At 41.8% G+C, this 19120-nt stretch overlaps 4 non-coding genes across 4 annotated transcripts; all 4 read right to left on the reverse strand.

Moving 5' to 3' along the window:
* Window positions 1-6601: 6601 nt before the first annotated feature.
* On the reverse strand, window positions 6602-6792 carry LOC130351350 (U2 spliceosomal RNA). The gene has a single exon (XR_008888078.1). It is a non-coding gene; the product is annotated as a U2 spliceosomal RNA (small nuclear RNA).
* Window positions 6793-8888: 2096 nt separating this feature from the next.
* LOC130351351 (U2 spliceosomal RNA) lies at window positions 8889-9079 on the reverse strand. The gene has a single exon (XR_008888079.1). It is a non-coding gene; the product is annotated as a U2 spliceosomal RNA (small nuclear RNA).
* A 2090-nt stretch (window positions 9080-11169) lies between these two features.
* On the reverse strand, window positions 11170-11359 carry LOC130351357 (U2 spliceosomal RNA). Its single transcript, XR_008888084.1, has one exon. It is a non-coding gene; the product is annotated as a U2 spliceosomal RNA (small nuclear RNA).
* Window positions 11360-18195: 6836 nt separating this feature from the next.
* LOC130351352 (U2 spliceosomal RNA) lies at window positions 18196-18386 on the reverse strand. The gene has a single exon (XR_008888080.1). It is a non-coding gene; the product is annotated as a U2 spliceosomal RNA (small nuclear RNA).
* Between the last annotated feature and the right edge of the window lie 734 nt (window positions 18387-19120).

Genomic DNA, 19120 nt, shown 5'->3' on the forward strand with positions numbered 1-19120 from the left:
CATCACTTTTGCCATATAAAACAACTTCATGATTTAAAACTTTTAGACCTGTTAGGAATTTCAATAAAGAACCAATTAGTCTAAAAACCTTTTGTGCAAAATAACAATTCCAGAAAAGGTGCAAAACAGTTTCATCTATATTGCAATTATCCCGGGGACAGACACATACAGCATTTAGACCTCTTCTATATTGGAAAAATCTTACCGGAAGACACTCATGGATAATCATCCATGCTAAATCCTTGTGCTCATTAAAAAGATATGGCTCGTTTACCTTTTTCCATATTTGTACACACCTATTATAAGAAAAATTAGAAACCATACATATTTCTTCTTGCAAATTTAACTGTACTTCTATCTTGCGAGCATCCCTCAAGGTTAACAAGTCAAAGTCTTTAAGGTTATACATACGTATAATTTTTTCTAAGATGGCATAATGTTTAGGCGGAGTTAAAAGTACAGGAGAAGATAATGATAAAAACACCCATTCTCTTTTTCTAAAAATATGTCCCGCAGAGTACTTTAAAAAACAGGACCATACACTTTTCATAAAAAGTCCCCTAAAACACCAACTAAAAAACCTTAAGTATAAAAATTTTCTAATACAGGGAACCTGTTTTCCTCCATTTTTTTGTGACTTATACATAGTATCTCTTTTTAATTTTTCTGCTTTAGAACTCCATAGAAACTCAAAGAGAATCCTCTGAAGTTGCCTAGACATAAGTTCATTAGGAGGATAAATCATATTTAAATAGAGCATAATGGGTATTAGCATAGCCTTAATCACCAAAATTTTACCTTCTAAGGATAATTTCCTAAGGGACCAAAAGTCTACCTTTTTCTTTACCTTTTCTTTTACCATTAGCCAACTTTCCTCACCATTGTTATTTTTATCAAAGATGACTCCAAGGATTTTTATTTTTTCTGACTGTAATTTTAGGTTTGGTATTTGCACGTTTTCCCATTTACCTATATAAAAACAGTCACATTTAGATAAATTAAGTTTAAAAGCAGAAGCTTTACAAAAGAAATCAGTAACATCAACAACTCTTTGTAAAGAGAAGGCACTTTCACAAAAAACATTAATATCATCCATATAGCCACACACTTTAAGGGTGGCATTATTACCTCCAGGAACTGGCACTCCTTTTATTATTTTATCATTCCTTATTAAGTTTAACAGAGGTTCTATTGCACATATAAACAGTATAGGAGACAGAGGGCAGCCTTGCTTTACCCCTGATGATAAATTAATAAAATCTGTAAGGAAACCATTTATTAAAATCCTGCTAAAAGAACCTTTATATAAGAGAGCAATTTGCTTAATAAATATGTTAGGAAAACCCATGCGTTGTAAAACCATCCATAAAAAACAATGTGATACTCTATCGAACGCTTTATGAAAATCTAGAGATAGAATGGCTAGATTTTGATTCCGCTCTTGCTGATACCATATGACGTCCCTAATAGCATTTAAAGGTTCAGCTACACTCCTTCCTGGGACACCACATACCTGATCCACATGGATGACCTTGTACAAAAACGGCTTCATTCTGTTAACAAAAATTTTTGACATAATCTTATAATCAACATTAAGAAGCGTAATTGGTCTCCAATTTTCTAAGCTGTTCCTATCCCCCTTTTTGGGGATCAGAGACACTATACCACTCCTCCAAGATAAAGGTAGAACATCAGAATTAAAAGCCTCCTTAAAAATATTAAGCAAATCATCTTTAAAAATCTCCCAAAAGGTTTTATAAAACTCTACAGGAAGTCCATCAGAACCTGGTGTTTTACCTGTGGATAAACTTTTAGCAGCAATTTCTAATTCTTGGCATCTTACTTCTGTGCAAAGTGCATCTTGGTCCTCCTTACTTAAACCACAATCTAAAGTGCTTAGGAGAAAATTAGCAGCAGATATATCAATGGGTTTCTCATTAAACAGATCTTGATAAAAGGATTTAGCTTTGGATAACATTCCTACATTAGTAGTTTCATCCTCAATGTTAATCATTAACTTTTTTGTTTCCATTACCTTTTTAAAAAAGAATCTTGTACACTTTTCATCCTTCTCTTTACATTCAACTTTGGAGTTAAAAATTATTTCTTTCCCTTTGTTAGTTATAGCCTTCTGAATATCACTTTTAACACTTAAAATCAGATCATCTACATATACACCCAGCTCTTTGAGTTGATAATAGGTTTGTAGTTTTGTGTTAAGATCTCTATACCATTTCAATTTCTCTTTTGTTTTTTTAACACCCATCTTAATAAAATACTCTTTAAATTTTACCTTGCAGAATTCCCACCATGCTAAAAGAGAATTAAAATTAGTCCTTGAGTTCTGCAATTTTTTAAAAAGATAGATAAAATTACATTTAATTTCTTCATCTTCAAGCAAAGAGACATTCAGACGCCAGACTCCTTTGGCTCTGCAAACCCCATCAAACTTACATGTAGCAGATAAAATCTTATGATCTGAAAAAAAGGTAGAAGTCAATTGCATATTCCCATAAAATGCAAATCCAGAAGCAAAAATATAATCAATCCTTGACATATAAAGGCTATTCCCCCAGGTATACCCAGGGTCATTAGGGAAAGAGGTTCTCCACAAATCTTTTAAATTAAAATCAACTATAAAATCCTTTAGTTGTTTTTCAGTCTTATCTTTCCTTTGTTCAGATCCTCCAGCCCGCTCCTCTCCTGCCATTATACAATTAAAATCACCAGCGATGATAAGCGGGGATGAACCCGGTAAATAAAACTGAATTTTCTCTAATAAATCAGATCTTTCATCCTTATCTGGAGAGGCATATACATTTAAAAGTCTCATATTCATGTCATTATAAATAATATGAACGAGCAGGGCTCTACCGGGTACAATGTCTGTGAAGGAGGTAACTTTATACTCACTGCTCTTGAACAGTATGCCAACACCAGTCACTTTCCTCTCATTATCCCCTGACCACACAGACGGGCCAAGAGTCCATTCAGATCTCAAAGATGAATAATTGATATCATAATCAATGGCACATTCCTGTAAAAATAAAATGTCTGTAGGCAAAGAAGACAAGAAAGAAAATAAAGCAGCCCTCCTCTCTGGGCTCTTCAAACTCCTCACATTGAAGGAGGAGATATTAACACTTGGTAGCTCCTGGGTCATTCATTATCCTCAGACAAAGAACCCCAATCTGTAGGTGGTGACACAAATTCCTCAATATTAACAGGGTCGGATGCTGTTATAACCTTTTGGCAGACAATCTCCACGTTCCCCTCGTCCGCACTAACTCGACCACTCCTTTTGATGTTAAGGCCCTTTTCCTCTTTCCGGTCTCTGCTTTTCCTCTTTCGCCGTTCTTCTACATCCATCTCCTCTGTATCCCTTCTGGGCGGTCCAGGACCCTCAACTTCCATGAGAGGAGAACCCCTCACTTCTGTCTCAGGTCCCACGACCTTCCCCGGGGACACAATGCTTTTGGAGACATGAGCCACAGCAGGTATCACAGGAATTCCGGTAGCAGAAGACTCAGGCATCACTTTCAGGGTGTGGGTCTTAGGCACAGGCACAGCATCCATGGAGCTCTTCCTCATCGAGGGACCAGCCGACGTAGCCACAATATTGGCCCAGGAGCGTTGAGGACAATCCTTAAAAGCGTGTCCTTTCCGCTTACACACATTACACAGAATCTCATTTTGACAGTCCAAAGTGGTGTGGCCTTTTTGGCCACATCTTTTGCAAATAACCACTTCCTCTTTGCAAGATTCTTGTGTATGACCATATTCATGGCATTTCCTGCAATAATACGGCATCCCAGGGTAGAATAAATAGCCACGTTTACGCCCAATTAAAAAATTTGCAGGTGGGCGACACAGACCTCCAATTCCTCTCACATCTTCTCTGAACTTAACAGCAAACTTATGCTTTCCAGTCCAAAAGTCCATTGCATTCATTATTTTATGAGAGTATTTGACTTCCGCACAATATTGGTTTAAAAATAAGACAATGTCTCTTATATCCACGTATGGATCGTGCATAGTAACCACCAGTGGAACATCGCCATTAGAATATAGAGCAATGAAAACAAGTCCTTTCATATCCTCCTCATTGGCAAGCTCCCGAACTTTCTCAAACATATGGTCACATGCAGATGCGGAAGTCAAGGTAAGAATGAAAAGTCCTTTACCTGGGTCTTTTAGGCAAAACACATCTTCTCTCTGAATGTGCAATAAATCCAGCATAATTCTCTTGACAAAAAATTCCAAAGTCATCTTCTCCTTTTTCTCCTCATCCACTTCAATACGGAAGGTGTTCTTAATCCGAGTTTCAGTATGCGCAGCAAACCTAAGGGTCGCCATGGGGGATCGCCTTCCCGTTCTTTGTAAGTCCTCCTCCTATAGCAGCATGAGGCTTAAGACGGCTAAAAAACCGCCGATGCCTCAAGGCCGAAGGTTCGACGAACTCAGAGCCCCTTGACAAGATACAAGATCTTAGCCAAAAGGCCGAGAAGCAATAACCGTGAAAGGGGCGGGCCCAACAAGGTGCCCTTCATGGGCACTATCACTGCTTGCTGTCAGGGAGGCTGCCAGACAATTTTCCATGCACACTCTGGGCTGGGGGGCAGTCAACCACCAGTACACACAGCAGAACCTAAACCCATACCATTATTGCTAAGCAGCAAGACAGGGGCCCATTGCACTCCCACGGGGCCTTTTTAAATGCAATCCATAACCCGGATTTGCCAGGAACCCTTCTTACTCCTCCTACTTGCATGTGACACTGGGCTTAGGATCTGCATAGGAAACACACACACAAGCACACACCTACCTTTGTTGCCTGCAGATGCCTCCTTGGCTGTCCCCAAACGGTATCAAACCAACACCCACGGGAAGCTGTAAGCATAGAGGACATGCCTGCACCCCATTGGACTTACCTGTGTGGGTTAAATCCGGGTTATTTGACAACCTATGGCGGTGATGGTTCTGCTCAGGCAGAGCAGTGCTGATGCTCCTCATAAAGCTGTCGCTGCTGTGAAGGTTCTAGGTGACATCACAAATCCCTATGGTTACATACACAACAAAGCTGGGTTGTTGTTGTTTACACTCTGCAAGGCCTGTGGAAGTGAGTGACATCATAGCACTGTAGTTCTGAGGGTTCTAGATGGATGCAACAATCTCCTGTTGCTTCTATGAAGGCCATAATAGACGACATCACCAAACAGCTCCATAGTCACATACACAGCAAAGGAGAGATGTTGTTTACACCTAGTGATGTCAGTGGTATTGAGTGACATCACAGCACAGTGCTAAGGCTCCTGGGCCTGGACACAGCAGCGGCTGCAATATCTCAACGGAGAATACGTTTATATATATGTGTGTGTGTGCGCGTATATATATATATATATATATATATATATATATATATATATTTCTCCGCCGAAATCACTTTTAAACCCATTTCCACCTTTTTTTCCCTTCTCTTCCTCTTACTTTTTTTTCACGTTTTTTTACGTTTTTCTCCTTTTCGCCTCTTTTCTGGGCGTATTATTCTTCTTTTTCTTCTTTTTTTTCGTCTAATGCATACCCCATCAGTGCAGCAATGCTTATTCAATACCGCCAGCAGATGGAGACACTGGGGGATAATTTTCTAAGGATTTATACTGATTTTTCCTGTCTGAATTTGTCGCACAGAAAGTTGCAGGCCAAATATGTGTGACATTTCTGCGACTTTAGCTTCTAGAGCATTTTTACAACATTATACATAGGTGCTGAATACATAAAAAGCGACTGTTCAGCGACAGACAAGTCGCATCGGCTGAAAGTAGGCCAGAATGTCAGTCCATGTTGGAGCAGGTTTAGATACAGTCTAAAGTATAGATCTCAAAGTCTGTGCACAGAATTTAGCAAGGGCCTCGCACCTTCTGATGCATCAGGTAGGTGCACAATAGCATAGCCTAACCCTCTGTACTTTGGTCTATATTGATGCGGGACATAGACAGCCAGCTGATGACCAATCCATTAGTGCAATGGATGGCTGGAAGCATTTGTCTTTGCCTTTGCAATACCACAGAAGCAATGCATGGTCAATGTACAGCAATGACACACCTGTGTGAACAGCCAGGAGACCCCCCCCCCCCCCCCCCCATGTTATGTTACATAGTTACATAGTTAGTACGGTCGAAAAAAGACATATGTCCATCAAGTTCAACCAGGGAATTAAGGGGTAGGGGTGTGGCGCGATATTGGGGAAGGGATGAGATTTTATATTTCTTCATAAGCATTAATCTTATTTTGTCAATTAGGAACATTCAGCACCCACCCGCTATCAAGGCAGCTGCCTATCATGTCATGCCCTACCTGCACAGGTGTGCTGGCTACTCAAATGATCCAATTAAGGAGGCCATTTAGTCAGCAGCAGCAGAAGTCCTGTGCCTGGACGCTCCAACAGCGGCCAGACACAAGCAGAAGCAGCAGAAGCAGCAGCAGCAGCACCACCTTTTGTTTTTTGGCTGCAGCAGCAGCAAGGCCCACAGGGCTGGCTAGCTGGCTAGCCAGCAAGCAGGTAGCAATGAAAGTAGGAATCTTTCTTTTTAACCCTGTAAGGGGGTGGTGCACTGTACCCGAAGATACTGCCATATCGGGTCAATGCATAGGGCGACGGAAGCAAGCTTCGAAATCGGCCCCCGTTCTCAAAAATCCATTTAATATATGGTCCCCAGATAGGGGACGTATCAGATATTAAACTGATAAGAACAGATACTACACTTGATCTTAGCCAAAAGGCCGAGAAGCGATAACCGTGAAAGGGGCGGGCCCAACAAGGTCCCCTTCATGGGCACTATCACTGCTTGCTGTCAGGGAGGCTGCCAGACAATTTTCCATGCACACTCTGGGCTGGGGGGCAGTCAACCACCAGTACACACAGCAGAACCTAAACCCATACCATTATTGCTAAGCAGCAAGACAGGGGCCCATTGCACTCCCACGGGGCCTTTTTAAATGCAATCCATAACCCGGATTTGCCAGGAACCCTTCTTACTCCTCCTACTTGCATGTGACACTGGGCTTAGGATCTGCATAGGAAACACACACACAAGCACACACCTACCTTTGTTGCCTGCAGATGCCTCCTTGGCTGTCCCCAAACGGTATCAAACCAACACCCACGGGAAGCTGTAAGCATAGAGGACATGCCTGCACCCCATTGGACTTACCTGTGTGGGTTAAATCCGGGTTATTTGACAACCTATGGCGGTGATGGTTCTGCTCAGGCAGAGCAGTGCTGATGCTCCTCATAAAGCTGTCGCTGCTGTGAAGGTTCTAGGTGACATCACAAATCCCTATGGTTACATACACAACAAAGCTGGGTTGTTGTTGTTTACACTCTGCAAGGCCTGTGGAAGTGAGTGACATCATAGCACTGTAGTTCTGAGGGTTCTAGATGGATGCAACAATCTCCTGTTGCTTCTATGAAGGCCATAATAGACGACATCACCAAACAGCTCCATAGTCACATACACAGCAAAGGAGAGATGTTGTTTACACCTAGTGATGTCAGTGGTATTGAGTGACATCACAGCACAGTGCTAAGGCTCCTGGGCCTGGACACAGCAGCGGCTGCAATATCTCAACGGAGAATACGTTTATATATATGTGTGTGTGTGCGCGTATATATATATATATATATATATATATATATATATATATATATATATTTCTCCGCCGAAATCACTTTTAAACCCATTTCCACCTTTTTTTCCCTTCTCTTCCTCTTACTTTTTTTTCACGTTTTTTTACGTTTTTCTCCTTTTCGCCTCTTTTCTGGGCGTATTATTCTTCTTTTTCTTCTTTTTTTTCGTCTAATGCATACCCCATCAGTGCAGCAATGCTTATTCAATACCGCCAGCAGATGGAGACACTGGGGGATAATTTTCTAAGGATTTATACTGATTTTTCCTGTCTGAATTTGTCGCACAGAAAGTTGCAGGCCAAATATGTGTGACATTTCTGCGACTTTAGCTTCTAGAGCATTTTTACAACATTATACATAGGTGCTGAATACATAAAAAGCGACTGTTCAGCGACAGACAAGTCGCATCGGCTGAAAGTAGGCCAGAATGTCAGTCCATGTTGGAGCAGGTTTAGATACAGTCTAAAGTATAGATCTCAAAGTCTGTGCACAGAATTTAGCAAGGGCCTCTCACCTTCTGATGCATCAGGTAGGTGCACAATAGCATAGCCTAACCCTCTGTACTTTGGTCTATATTGATGCGGGACATAGACAGCCAGCTGATGACCAATCCATTAGTGCAATGGATGGCTGGAAGCATTTGTCTTTGCCTTTGCAATACCACAGAAGCAATGCATGGTCAATGTACAGCAATGACACACCTGTGTGAACAGCCAGGAGACCCCCCCCCCCCCCCCCCCCATGTTATGTTACATAGTTACATAGTTAGTACGGTCGAAAAAAGACATATGTCCATCAAGTTCAACCAGGGAATTAAGGGGTAGGGGTGTGGCGCGATATTGGGGAAGGGATGAGATTTTATATTTCTTCATAAGCATTAATCTTATTTTGTCAATTAGGAACATTCAGCACCCACCCGCTATCAAGGCAGCTGCCTATCATGTCATGCCCTACCTGCACAGGTGTGCTGGCTACTCAAATGATCCAATTAAGGAGGCCATTTAGTCAGCAGCAGCAGAAGTCCTGTGCCTGGACGCTCCAACAGCGGCCAGACACAAGCAGAAGCAGCAGAAGCAGCAGCAGCAGCACCACCTTTTGTTTTTTGGCTGCAGCAGCAGCAAGGCCCACAGGGCTGGCTAGCTGGCTAGCCAGCAAGCAGGTAGCAATGAAAGTAGGAATCTTTCTTTTTAACCCTGTAAGGGGGTGGTGCACTGTACCCGAAGATACTGCCATATCGGGTCAATGCATAGGGCGACGGAAGCAAGCTTCGAAATCGGCCCCCGTTCTCAAAAATCCATTTAATATATGGTCCCCAGATAGGGGACGTATCAGATATTAAACTGATAAGAACAGATACTACACTTGATCTTAGCCAAAAGGCCGAGAAGCGATAACCGTGAAAGGGGCGGGCCCAACAAGGTCCCCTTCATGGGCACTATCACTGCTTGCTGTCAGGGAGGCTGCCAGACAATTTTCCATGCACACTCTGGGCTGGGGGGCAGTCAACCACCAGTACACACAGCAGAACCTAAACCCATACCATTATTGCTAAGCAGCAAGACAGGGGCCCATTGCACTCCCACGGGGCCTTTTTAAATGCAATCCATAACCCGGATTTGCCAGGAACCCTTCTTACTCCTCCTACTTGCATGTGACACTGGGCTTAGGATCTGCATAGGAAACACACACACAAGCACACACCTACCTTTGTTGCCTGCAGATGCCTCCTTGGCTGTCCCCAAACGGTATCAAACCAACACCCACGGGAAGCTGTAAGCATAGAGGACATGCCTGCACCCCATTGGACTTACCTGTGTGGGTTAAATCCGGGTTATTTGACAACCTATGGCGGTGATGGTTCTGCTCAGGCAGAGCAGTGCTGATGCTCCTCATAAAGCTGTCGCTGCTGTGAAGGTTCTAGGTGACATCACAAATCCCTATGGTTACATACACAACAAAGCTGGGTTGTTGTTGTTTACACTCTGCAAGGCCTGTGGAAGTGAGTGACATCATAGCACTGTAGTTCTGAGGGTTCTAGATGGATGCAACAATCTCCTGTTGCTTCTATGAAGGCCATAATAGACGACATCACCAAACAGCTCCATAGTCACATACACAGCAAAGGAGAGATGTTGTTTACACCTAGTGATGTCAGTGGTATTGAGTGACATCACAGCACAGTGCTAAGGCTCCTGGGCCTGGACACAGCAGCGGCTGCAATATCTCAACGGAGAATACGTTTATATATATGTGTGTGTGTGCGCGTATATATATATATATATATATATATATATATATATATATATATATTTCTCCGCCGAAATCACTTTTAAACCCATTTCCACCTTTTTTTCCCTTCTCTTCCTCTTACTTTTTTTTCACGTTTTTTTACGTTTTTCTCCTTTTCGCCTCTTTTCTGGGCGTATTATTCTTCTTTTTCTTCTTTTTTTTCGTCTAATGCATACCCCATCAGTGCAGCAATGCTTATTCAATACCGCCAGCAGATGGAGACACTGGGGGATAATTTTCTAAGGATTTATACTGATTTTTCCTGTCTGAATTTGTCGCACAGAAAGTTGCAGGCCAAATATGTGTGACATTTCTGCGACTTTAGCTTCTAGAGCATTTTTACAACATTATACATAGGTGCTGAATACATAAAAAGCGACTGTTCAGCGACAGACAAGTCGCATCGGCTGAAAGTAGGCCAGAATGTCAGTCCATGTTGGAGCAGGTTTAGATACAGTCTAAAGTATAGATCTCAAAGTCTGTGCACAGAATTTAGCAAGGGCCTCGCACCTTCTGATGCATCAGGTAGGTGCACAATAGCATAGCCTAACCCTCTGTACTTTGGTCTATATTGATGCGGGACATAGACAGCCAGCTGATGACCAATCCATTAGTGCAATGGATGGCTGGAAGCATTTGTCTTTGCCTTTGCAATACCACAGAAGCAATGCATGGTCAATGTACAGCAATGACACACCTGTGTGAACAGCCAGGAGACCCCCCCCCCCCCCCCATGTTATGTTACATAGTTACATAGTTAGTACGGTCGAAAAAAGACATATGTCCATCAAGTTCAACCAGGGAATTAAGGGGTAGGGGTGTGGCGCGATATTGGGGAAGGGATGAGATTTTATATTTCTTCATAAGCATTAATCTTATTTTGTCAATTAGGAACATTCAGCACCCACCCGCTATCAAGGCAGCTGCCTATCATGTCATGCCCTACCTGCACAGGTGTGCTGGCTACTCAAATGATCCAATTAAGGAGGCCATTTAGTCAGCAGCAGCAGAAGTCCTGTGCCTGGACGCTCCAACAGCGGCCAGACACAAGCAGAAGCAGCAGAAGCAGCAGCAGCAGCACCACCTTTTGTTTTTTGGCTGCAGCAGCAGCAAGGCCCACAGGGCTGGCTAGCTGGCTAGCCAGCAAGCAGGTAGCAATGAAAGTAGGAATCTTTCTTTTTAACCCTGTAAGGGGGTGGTGCACTGTACCCGAAGATACTGCCATATCGGGTCAATGCATAGGGCGACGGAAGCAAGCTTCGAAATCGGCCCCCGTTCTCAAAAATCCATTTAATATATGGTCCCCAGATAGGGGACGTATCAGATATTAAACTGATAAGAACAGATTTTTTTACATTTTTATTGAAAAAAACTCAAAAACTTAAATACATCACAAAAAATGTTTACAATACATCAAATACTGTTTTCCATAAATGTAAATTCCACATAGCTAATGCTTTTTTCTGCCCATATCTCTTTTTATCAATTAAATAGTACAAGTAAACTTCACTGTATATCATCTTCAAACATTCTTTTTCACAAATAAAATCTCTTTTGAAGACAAGGATATTACGAACTTTCCATAATACATTTTTTGTACAGTTGATAAAAATCCACAAAATTCTCTCTTTTTCTTTCATAACTCCATCACTTTTGCCATATAAAACAACTTCATGATTTAAAACTTTTAGACCTGTTAGGAATTTCAATAAAGAACCAATTAGTCTAAAAACCTTTTGTGCAAAATAACAATTCCAGAAAAGGTGCAAAACAGTTTCATCTATATTGCAATTATCCCGGGGACAGACACATACAGCATTTAGACCTCTTCTATATTGGAAAAATCTTACCGGAAGACACTCATGGATAATCATCCATGCTAAATCCTTGTGCTCATTAAAAAGATATGGCTCGTTTACCTTTTTCCATATTTGTACACACCTATTATAAGAAAAATTAGAGACCATACATATTTCTTCTTGCAAATTTAACTGTACTTCTATCTTGCGAGCATCCCTCAAGGTTAACAAGTCAAAGTCTTTAAGGTTATACATACGTATAATTTTTTCTAAGATGGCATAATGTTTAGGCGGAGTTAAAAGTACAGGAGAAGATAATGATAAAAACACCCATTCTCTTTTTCTAAAAATATGTCCCGCAGAGTACTTTAAAAAACAGGACCATACACTTTTCATAAAAAGTCCCCTAAAACACCAACTAAAAAACCTTAAGTATAAAAATTTTCTAATACAGGGAACCTGTTTTCCTCCATTTTTTTGTGACTTATACATAGTATCTCTTTTTAATTTTTCTGCTTTAGAACTCCATAGAAACTCAAAGAGAATCCTCTGAAGTTGCCTAGACATAAGTTCATTAGGAGGATAAATCATATTTAAATAGAGCATAATGGGTATTAGCATAGCCTTAATCACCAAAATTTTACCTTCTAAGGATAATTTCCTTAGGGACCAAAAGTCTACCTTTTTCTTTACCTTTTCTTTTACCATTAGCCAACTTTCCTCACCATTGTTATTTTTATCAAAGATGACTCCAAGGATTTTTATTTTTTCTGACTGTAATTTTAGGTTTGGTATTTGCACGTTTTCCCATTTACCTATATAAAAACAGTCACATTTAGATAAATTAAGTTTAAAAGCAGAAGCTTTACAAAAGAAATCAGTAACATCAACAACTCTTTGTAAAGAGAAGGCACTTTCACAAAAAACATTAATATCATCCATATAGCCACACACTTTAAGGGTGGCATTATTACCTCCAGGAACTGGCACTCCTTTTATTATTTTATCATTCCTTATTAAGTTTAACAGAGGTTCTATTGCACATATAAACAGTATAGGAGACAGAGGGCAGCCTTGCTTTACCCCTGATGATAAATTAATAAAATCTGTAAGGAAACCATTTATTAAAATCCTGCTAAAAGAACCTTTATATAAGAGAGCAATTTGCTTAATAAATATGTTAGGAAAACCCATGCGTTGTAAAACCATCCATAAAAAACAATGTGATACTCTATCGAACGCTTTATGAAAATCTAGAGATAGAATGGCTAGACTTTGATTCCGCTCTTGCTGATACCATATGACGTCCCTAATAGCATTTAAAGGTTCAGCTACACTCCTTCCTGGGACACCACATACCTGATCCACATGGATGACCTTGTACAAAAACGGCTTCATTCTGTTAACAAAAATTTTTGACATAATCTTATAATCAACATTAAGAAGCGTAATTGGTCTCCAATTTTCTAAGCTGTTCCTATCCCCCTTTTTGGGGATCAGAGACACTATACCACTCCTCCAAGATAAAGGTAGAACATCAGAATTAAAAGCCTCCTTAAAAATATTAAGCAAATCATCTTTAAAAATTTCCCAAAAGGTTTTATAAAACTCTACAGGAAGTCCATCAGAACCTGGTGTTTTACCTGTGGATAAACTTTTAGCAGCAATTTCTAATTCTTGGCATCTTACTTCTGTGCAAAGTGCATCTTGGCCCTCCTTACTTAAACCACAATCTAAAGTGCTTAGGAGAAAATTAGCAGCAGATATATCAATGGGTTTCTCATTAAACAGATCTTGATAAAAGGATTTAGCTTTGGATAACATTCCTACATTAGTAGTTTCATCCTCAATGTTAATCATTAACTTTTTTGTTTCCATTACCTTTTTAAAAAAGAATCTTGTACACTTTTCATCCTTCTCTTTACATTCAACTTTGGAGTTAAAAATTATTTCTTTCCCTTTGTTAGTTATAGCCTTCTGAATATCACTTTTAACACTTAAAATCAGATCGTCTACATATACACCCAGCTCTTTGAGTTGATAATAGGTTTGTAGTTTTGTGTTAAGATCTCTATACCATTTCAATTTCTCTTTTGTTTTTTTAACACCCATCTTAATAAAATACTCTTTAAATTTTACCTTGCAGAATTCCCACCATGCTAAAAGAGAATTAAAATTAGTCCTTGAGTTCTGCAATTTTTTAAAAAGATAGATGAAATTACATTTAATTTCTTCATCTTCAAGCAAAGAGACATTCAGACGCCAGACTCCTTTGGCTCTGCAAACCCCATCAAACTTACATGTAGCAGATAAAATCTTATGATCTGAAAAAAAGGTAGAAGTCAATTGCATATTCCCATAAAATGCAAATCCAGAAGCAAAAATATAATCAATCCTTGACATATAAAGGCTATTCCCCCAGGTATACCCAGGGTCATTAGGGAAAGAGGTTCTCCACAAATCTTTTAAATTAAAATCAACTCTAAAATCCTTTAGTTGTTTTTCAGTCTTATCTTTCCTTTGTTCAGATCCTCCAGCCCGCTCCTCTCCTGCCATTATACAATTAAAATCACCAGCGATGATAAGCGGGGATGAACCCGGTAAATAAAACTGAATTTTCTCTAATAAATCAGATCTTTCATCCTTATCTGGAGAGGCATATACATTTAAAAGTCTCATATTCATGTCATTATAAATAATATGAACGAGCAGGGCTCTACCGGGTACAATGTCTGTGAAGGAGGTAACTTTATACTCACTGCTCTTGAACAGTATGCCAACACCAGTCACTTTCCTCTCATTATCCCCTGACCACACAGACGGGCCAAGAGTCCATTCAGATCTCAAAGATGAATAATTGATATCATAATCAATGGCACATTCCTGTAAAAATAAAATGTCTGTAGGCAAAGAAGACAAGAAAGAGAATAAAGCAGCCCTCCTCTCCGGGCTCTTCAAACTCCTCACATTGAAGGAGGAGATATTAACACTTGGTAGCTCCTGGGTCATTCATTATCCTCAGACAAAGAACCCCAATCTGCAGGTGGTGACACAAATTCCTCAATATTAACAGGGTCGGATGCTGTTATAACCTTTTGGCAGACAATCTCCACATTCCCCTCGTCCGCACTAACTCGACCACTCCTTTTGATGTTAAGGCCCTTTTCCTCTTTCCGGTCTCTGCTTTTCCTCTTTCGCCGTTCTTCTACATCCATCTCCTCTGTATCCCTTCTGGGCGGTCCAGGACCCTCAACTTCCATGAGAGGAGAACCCCTCACTTCTGTCTCAGGTCCCACGACCTTCCCCGGGGACACAATGCTTTTGGAGACATGAGCCACAGCAGGTATCACAGGAATTCCGGTAGCAGAAGACTCAGGCATCACTTTCAGGGTGTGGGTCTTAGGCACAGGCACAGCATCCATGGAGCTCTTCCTCATCGAGGGACCAGCCGACGTAGCCACAATATTGGCCCAGGAGCGTTGAGGACAATCCTTAAAAGCGTGTCCTTTCTGCTTACACACATTACACAGAATCTCATTTTGACAGTCCAAAGTGGTGTGGCCTTTTTGGCCACATCTTTTGCAAATAACCACTTCCTCTTTGCAAGATTCTTGTGTATGACCATATTCATGGCATTTCCTGCAATAATACGGCATCCCAGGGTAGAATAAATAGCCACGTTTACGCCCAATTAAAAAATTTGCAGGTGGGCGACACAGACCTCCAATTCCTCTCACATCTTCTCTGAACTTAACAGCAAACTTATGCTTTCCAGTCCAAAAGTCCATTGCATTCATTATTTTATGAGAGTATTTGACTTCCGCACAATATTGGTTTAAAAATAAGACAATGTCTCTTATATCCACGTATGGATCGTGCATAGTAACCACCAGTGGAACATCGCCATTAGAATATAGAGCAATAAAAACAAGTCCTTTCATATCCTCCTCATTGGCAAGCTCCCGAACTTTCTCAAACATATGGTCACATGCAGATGCGGAAGTCAAGGTAAGAATGAAAAGTCCTTTACCTGGGTCTTTTAGGCAAAGCACATCTTCTCTCTGAATGTGCAATAAATCCAGCATAATTCTCTTGACAAAAAATTCCAAAGTCATCTTCTCCTTTTTCTCCTCATCCACTTCAATACGGAAGGTGTTCTTAATCCGAGTTTCAGTATGCGCAGCAAACCTAAGGGTCGCCATGGGGGATCGCCTTCCCGTTCTTTGTAAGTCCTCCTCCTATAGCAGCATGAGGCTTAAGACGGCTAAAAAACCGCCGATGCCTCAAGGCCGAAGGTTCGACGAACTCAGAGCCCCTTGACAAGATACAAGATCTTAGCCAAAAGGCCGAGAAGCGATAACCGTGAAAGGGGCGGGCCCAACAAGGTCCCCTTCATGGGCACTATCACTGCTTGCTGTCAGGGAGGCTGCCAGACAATTTTCCATGCACACTCTGGGCTGGGGGGCAGTCAACCACCAGTACACACAGCAGAACCTAAACCCATACCATTATTGCTAAGCAGCAAGACAGGGGCCCATTGCACTCCCACGGGGCCTTTTTAAATGCAATCCATAACCCGGATTTGCCAGGAACCCTTCTTACTCCTCCTACTTGCATGTGACACTGGGCTTAGGATCTGCATAGGAAACACACACACAAGCACACACCTACCTTTGTTGCCTGCAGATGCCTCCTTGGCTGTCCCCAAACGGTATCAAACCAACACCCACGGGAAGCTGTAAGCATAGAGGACATGCCTGCACCCCATTGGACTTACCTGTGTGGGTTAAATCCGGGTTATTTGACAACCTATGGCGGTGATGGTTCTGCTCAGGCAGAGCAGTGCTGATGCTCCTCATAAAGCTGTCGCTGCTGTGAAGGTTCTAGGTGACATCACAAATCCCTATGGTTACATACACAACAAAGCTGGGTTGTTGTTGTTTACACTCTGCAAGGCCTGTGGAAGTGAGTGACATCATAGCACTGTAGTTCTGAGGGTTCTAGATGGATGCAACAATCTCCTGTTGCTTCTATGAAGGCCATAATAGACGACATCACCAAACAGCTCCATAGTCACATACACAGCAAAGGAGAGATGTTGTTTACACCTAGTGATGTCAGTGGTATTGAGTGACATCACAGCACAGTGCTAAGGCTCCTGGGCCTGGACACAGCAGCGGCTGCAATATCTCAACGGAGAATACGTTTATATATATGTGTGTGTGTGCGCGTATATATATATATATATATATATATTTCTCCGCCGAAATCACTTTTAAACCCATTTCCACCTTTTTTTCCCTTCTCTTCCTCTTACTTTTTTTTCACGTTTTTTTACGTTTTTCTCCTTTTCGCCTCTTTTCTGGGCGTATTATTCTTCTTTTTCTTCTTTTTTTTCGTCTAATGCATACCCCATCAGTGCAGCAATGCTTATTCAATACCGCCAGCAGATGGAGACACTGGGGGATAATTTTCTAAGGATTTATACTGATTTTTCCTGTCTGAATTTGTCGCACAGAAAGTTGCAGGCCAAATATGTGTGACATTTCTGCGACTTTAGCTTCTAGAGCATTTTTACAACATTATACATAGGTGCTGAATACATAAAAAGCGACTGTTCAGCGACAGACAAGTCGCATCGGCTGAAAGTAGGCCAGAATGTCAGTCCATGTTGGAGCAGGTTTAGATACAGTCTAAAGTATAGATCTCAAAGTCTGTGCACAGAATTTAGCAAGGGCCTCGCACCTTCTGATGCATCAGGTAGGTGCACAATAGCATAGCCTAACCCTCTGTACTTTGGTCTATATTGATGCGGGACATAGACAGCCAGCTGATGACCAATCCATTAGTGCAATGGATGGCTGGAAGCATTTGTCTTTGCCTTTGCAATACCACAGAAGCAATGCATGGTCAATGTACAGCAATGACACACCTGTGTGAACAGCCAGGAGACCCCCCCCATGTTATGTTACATAGTTACATAGTTAGTACGGTCGAAAAAAGACATATGTCCATCAAGTTCAACCAGGGAATTAAGGGGTAGGGGTGTGGCGCGATATTGGGGAAGGGATGAGATTTTATATTTCTTCATAAGCATTAATCTTATTTTGTCAATTAGGAACATTCAGCACCCACCCGCTATCAAGGCAGCTGCCTATCATGTCATGCCCTACCTGCACAGGTGTGCTGGCTACTCAAATGATCCAATTAAGGAGGCCATTTAGTCAGCAGCAGCAGAAGTCCTGTGCCTGGACGCTCCAACAGCGGCCAGACACAAGCAGAAGCAGCAGAAGCAGCAGCAGCAGCACCACCTTTTGTTTTTTGGCTGCAGCAGCAGCAAGGCCCACAGGGCTGGCTAGCTGGCTAGCCAGCAAGCAGGTAGCAATGAAAGTAGGAATCTTTCTTTTTAACCCTGTAAGGGGGTGGTGCACTGTACCCGAAGATACTGCCATATCGGGTCAATGCATAGGGCGACGGAAGCAAGCTTCGAAATCGGCCCCCGTTCTCAAAAATCCATTTAATATATGGTCCCCAGATAGGGGACGTATCAGATATTAAACTGATAAGAACAGATACTACACTTGATCTTAGCCAAAAGGCCGAGAAGCGATAACCGTGAAAGGGGCGGGCCCAACAAGGTCCCCTTCATGGGCACTATCACTGCTTGCTGTCAGGGAGGCTGCCAGACAATTTTCCATGCACACTCTGGGCTGGGGGGCAGTCAACCACCAGTACACACAGCAGAACCTAAACCCATACCATTATTGCTAAGCAGCAAGACAGGGGCCCATTGCACTCCCACGGGGCCTTTTTAAATGCAATCCATAACCCGGATTTGCCAGGAACCCTTCTTACTCCTCCTACTTGCATGTGACACTGGGCTTAGGATCTGCATAGGAAACACACACACAAGCACACACCTACCTTTGTTGCCTGCAGATGCCTCCTTGGCTGTCCCCAAACGGTATCAAACCAACACCCACGGGAAGCTGTAAGCATAGAGGACATGCCTGCACCCCATTGGACTTACCTGTGTGGGTTAAATCCGGGTTATTTGACAACCTATGGCGGTGATGGTTCTGCTCAGGCAGAGCAGTGCTGATGCTCCTCATAAAGCTGTCGCTGCTGTGAAGGTTCTAGGTGACATCACAAATCCCTATGGTTACATACACAACAAAGCTGGGTTGTTGTTGTTTACACTCTGCAAGGCCTGTGGAAGTGAGTGACATCATAGCACTGTAGTTCTGAGGGTTCTAGATGGATGCAACAATCTCCTGTTGCTTCTATGAAGGCCATAATAGACGACATCACCAAACAGCTCCATAGTCACATACACAGCAAAGGA

The sequence above is a fragment of the Hyla sarda genome, unplaced genomic scaffold (assembly GCF_029499605.1).
Source record: "Hyla sarda isolate aHylSar1 unplaced genomic scaffold, aHylSar1.hap1 scaffold_969, whole genome shotgun sequence".
Classification (NCBI taxonomy): domain Eukaryota; kingdom Metazoa; phylum Chordata; class Amphibia; order Anura; family Hylidae; genus Hyla; species Hyla sarda.